The sequence below is a fragment of the Mus caroli genome, chromosome 1 (assembly GCF_900094665.2).
Source record: "Mus caroli chromosome 1, CAROLI_EIJ_v1.1, whole genome shotgun sequence".
NCBI lineage: Eukaryota > Metazoa > Chordata > Mammalia > Rodentia > Muridae > Mus > Mus caroli.
In genome coordinates this window covers 127,329,510-127,334,444 of record NC_034570.1, presented here as the reverse complement: position 1 = coordinate 127,334,444, position 4,935 = coordinate 127,329,510, and the positions used below count along the sequence as shown (strand labels likewise).

General features: G+C 47.0%; 1 protein-coding gene across 1 annotated transcript in view; it reads right to left on the bottom strand.

Annotated features, from left to right (window-relative positions):
* Csrp1 (cysteine and glycine rich protein 1) overlaps window positions 1–4,935 on the bottom strand; it is a 33,140-nt gene that overhangs the window by 24,736 nt on the left and 3,469 nt on the right. The gene's annotated exons all lie outside the window — the stretch shown is intronic.

The following is a 4,935-nucleotide window of genomic DNA, read 5'->3' as shown; positions in this document are numbered from 1 at the left end:
CCTCGAACTCAGAAATCCGCCTGCCTCTGCCTCCCAAGTGCTGGGATTAAAGGCGTGCGCCACCACGCCCGGCCTGTCGCTGTCTTTAGACATACCAGAAGAGGGCATCTACTAGCCACCATGTGGTTGCTGGGAATTGAACTCAGGACCTCTGAAAGAGCAGTCTGTGCTCTTAACCACTGAGCCATCTCTTCAGCCCAGTCCATTTTCACTATGGGTACAAACAGCTCCAAACAGGAAGCACAACACTTTCCTTGGGACCTAACTAAGTGAAGAATCTGCAAGGAAAACTATGTCCCCAGTAACAGGAGCTATGGGTGGCGGTGTTAGAGCCTCAAAGGAGGCCCTCTTCTATTTTATAGGATAATTACTGTTATTTGTTGTGTTCTGTAAAGTTGTTTTTGTTTTTATTTTGTTTGAGACTGAGGCTCACTGTGTGGCCCTGGCTGGCCTGGAACTCACTATGTAGACCAGAATGACCTTGAACTCAGAGATTTCCCTGCGATTAAGATTAAGATTAAAATTAAAAGAGCTAGTTCCCACCATCATTATTCTTTACTATTACTAAGATCAAAGGAACTTGAGGACTGCCGTCATCACTGCAGGTTGGATCATTATTATCATTGCTGGTTGAATTACATTATTCTCACCAAGCACAGGCAGTGTCAGGAACTAAGCCACACTCAAATTGGAGCATGATGTCACATGCTGTGTGGATTTGCCTGTTTGGACCTCTCCTGCCCGCCACACTTTTCGCAGAGGAAATGTGTGCTGTGTTCATTGGGGAACAGTCACATGTGTTAGGCGGCCATCTCAAAAGTATCTCTAGGTACAGCTTGCTATATCCTTCAGTCTTCCAGGACTCAGACCCTCAGCCCTGAGGTTTGATTCTGTGGCACTAGACTTGCAATCCCAGCTCTTCTGGAAGCTGAGACAAGAACACAAGCTCAAGACCTGCCTGAGCTACAGAGCTATTGAAAGGCCAGTCTGTGGAGTTAGTGAAGCCTTGACTCAAACAAAAAGGGCCAGTGAATTGGCTCAGCAAGTAAGGGAGCTTGCTGTGCAAAACCCACAGGAGAAGGAATGAGCCAACTCCCAAAAGTGACCTCCGCTCACACAGCTGGCTTGTGAATGCCTACCTACCCAACTGCTAACACCACGCACACAAGCACACACACACACACACAGAGAATGAATGAATGAATAAAATTCAAATATAAAATCAAAAGTAAGACGTGGACATAGTTCAGTGGTAGAACACATGCTAGTATGTATACAGCTTCATTCCCCAGTTCTGGCTTCATTCCCCAGTTTTATAAATAGAGACAAGTCAGGGACGGAGCTGGGTTGTTGAATTTACTCTCTTCCAGGAATAAAGCTAAGCATCTCATGATTCAGAAGATGAGACATTTATCTGGCCTGGTTTTTGTTTTTGTTTTTGTTTTTCTTTCTCCCATAAGTCACGTCTACCCATTTAGCTCAACTCACCATTCAAGAGAGCCCTACTGTCCTGGTAAATTTTGGTTGTCAACAACCCAGAGTTACCTGGGGTGCGGGAACCCAAGTCAAGAATCCCTTCCATCTGACTGGTCTGTGAGTCTGTCTGTGGACTTTTCTTCCCTGCTAGTTGTTGATTGGTTAGCCCATCCAGGGCAGTCCAGCTGTATTTTAAAAGATAGCTGAGCCAGGCGTGGTGGTACACACCTTTAATTCCAGCAGAAGCAGATAGGTCTCTGAGTTGGAGGCCAGCCTAGTCTACAGAGTGAGTTCCAGGATAGCCAAGGCTACCCGGAGAAACCCTGCCTTGAAAAACATTAATTAATTGATTAATTAATTAATTAATTAAGTTAGCTGGGCATGAACCCAACATCAGTCCGCACTTTTCCGTGGTTTTCAACCAAGTTCCTGCCCGCCTTCCCTCTATGATAGAATGCTCCCCGGGAGTAGAAGCTAAATGAACCTTTTCCTGCTCAAGTTGCTTTTGATCATGATGTTTATCATAGCAACAACAACAACAATAAAAACCCAAACTAGGACACTCTCCAAACCCGGGATGTCTGTAAGCCTCCACCCAGCATTTGAAGAGGACATAGCTATCCCTGTCTGATGTATTCAAGACTAAGAGAAGAAACCAGGAGGGCTCTTGGTCTTTTTTATACTTGGACAGGTATGTTAAATGGAGGAACTACAGTTAGCTTTAGAGACCATGGGCTCAAGGCCCAGAGATGTCACTCCTACGGCTGGGGTTCCCCTGAAGCATCAGTACTCAATATCCGGAAGAGACAATCCTTGGATTTCTGCCCAAGACTACAAGAGAGCAAACGCCTGCATTTCCTTCTTTGGTCTGGGTTTGTCCCCAGTGGCTCTGCTGATAGATCTCCCTGTGGGGGCATACCGATCTGTTCTGTGAAAAGATCTTAGGATGAGCCAGGGAAAGAAAAACAGAAACGGCTGCCGAACTTATATTTCTCTCCGTGGTTCTTTGTTTATTTGGTTTGGGTTTTGGTTTTTGGTTTTTTGAGACAGGGTTTCTCTGTATAACAGTCCTGGCTGTCCTGGAACTTGATTTGTAGACTGGTCTCAAACTCACAGAGATCTGCCTGCCTCTGCTTCCCGAGTGCTGGGATTAAAGGTGTCTTTACACACCTGGTTCTCAGTGCATCTGAAAGCACCTTGGCAATAGATTGATGTCCAGTGTGTCATCTAAACTCGCAGGTATGGTCACCATATTATCCATGCAAAGGCTGTGTCTATATACATAGCCTAGGAAGACAACTATGCAGATAGTTGGATGGAGGTAAGGGACGTTAAACAGGCCCTTTTTCTTCTCCTGTTTTTCTCACACATGTGGTTATATTGATCTCCTTGCATACTGCCATCTGTGTAGGCTTAGACCTAGAGAGAGCTCACTAACAGATAAGAAACACCTTGAGAAGCCGGGTGTGGTGGCGCATGCCTTTAATTCCAGCACTCGGGAGGCAGAGGCAGGTGGACTTCTGGGTTCAAGGCCAGCCTGGTCTACAAAGTGAGTTCCAGGACAGCCAGGGCTATACAGAGAAACCCTGTCTTGAAAAAAAAAACAAACAAACAAACAAACAAAAAGAAAGCCTTGAGAATGAGTTGAGTCAAAGATAACATTGTTGTATAAGCCCTGCAAACAAGTGTGAGCTTCACGTGGAAATCACAGTCCAGAAAGCATCATCAAGACTTGGGGTGATACCTATGTCTACATTTCCTTAGGGTGGAGGGACTGGTCCTTGGCAATACTGGTCCTATTTAACTGTGCCCAGTCTGGCTCCATCCAGGCAGCCGTATCCACACCTACAGATGACGTGACCAGACATGGTAGCCAGATGGTCTCTACTGGGTGCTACAGAGGAGGCTCGCCACACACAGGTGAAGGGAGAGAAGGTGACCTCAGTTTCATTGGATTGAAGTGCCTGGGGACATCTAGTGGGCATCTCTACACAGAGCCAAAGACGGACCGGGGCTGAAGGTAAAGATGTGAGGTTGTCAGTCTGGAGAGAATTTGGGAAGAAGAGCAGGTCCAGAAGCCCAAGGGACACTGCCATTTGAGAGTGGCTAAGAGCCTGCAAAGGAAACTGAGGAGTCATCAAAGATCTGGGATAACAGCCATGATGTAGAGGTCAGAAGAAGGTTGGGGGCAGGGCAGATCATGACACATACCAGGTTCTCATCTTCATGATGCCTTAGAAGAGACTTGGGAAACACGGAGCCTCCAGGAGAAGAAAATGAGTGGAAAGATCAAGAAAGGTAAGGTCTGGTCCAGTCTTTTGTTTCAGCACCCAGGAGGCAGGGGCAGGCAGATCTCTGTGAGCTCAGGGCTAGCCTGATCTACATAGCCTGTTCCAGCCTCGCCCCTCCCCCCAAAAAGGTAAGATCACCAGGATGTGACATCTCATAAACAAGGGTATTCGTCCCTTCACTACCGAGCCATTTAAGGTTCCTCCAATGTTCCCAGAGACACCCAAATGTGTGACTCATCCAGTCTGAGGGTATTGTAGTGTTAAGGACACAAATCTGGGGGGCACAATGGTTCTGGAGGCGAGGCCCTGCTGCTAGGTTTGAACTGTACCTCACCAGACAAGTGGCAATTTTCATGCTTCTCAGGGGACAACAGAGTCACTTTAGAACTGAAAGGAACCCCAAGGAATAAAAAAAAAAAAAAGCCTGTGAGAACACCCAATTCACCTTGACTTCAAAGCCCCCCTGCCTTGTCCCCTGCCTCAGCGCTAAGGATATAGCTCTGTTAGTAAAGTGCTGGCTTAACACACAGGAAGCCCCAGGTTCAATCCCCAGCATTGCATAAAACCAGGCATGCTATCACATGCCTCCGACCTGAGCATTCAGGAGGTGGAAGCAAGGAGTGTTTGTTGTATTTCTGAGGCGGCTTAAAGAGAGAGGGAGCAGGAAAGAGACCAGCCTGACCTCAGCACACAGGGCTGTTTACTTCAAACAGCAAGGGGCAGATACAGTGGGGAAGTGTCTGCCAACAGGGAAGGGATACCTCGAGTTCATATAGGGTCTTCTATAGGGTGTTCAGAGAATGGGAAGTTAGTGCAGCTTCCGAAAGCTACGCACCAGTCCCTAGGTTCTCCCTCCTGGGGTTGTCTCCAAACAAGGCTATTTTATCTTTAGAAGCTGCCTCGATCTGGCTACCAGGATGTGGGTGATGGTGGGTGGTTGAGTTAAGCCATGACAGCGAGGGGGAAGGGCTGGAGTTTCAACAGAGTGTCTTGGTCAGGGTCTGGAGGGATTTGTCCAATACTTACTCTAACATGGAGTATCAGAAGTTCAAGGCTATTCTCGGCTATACAAGGCTAGTCTGGGCTGCATGAAAGCCCAACAACAATGAACAAACAACCAAAAGAAAAAATAATAAATGAAGGAAAAGAAGGGAGGGAGGGAGGGAGG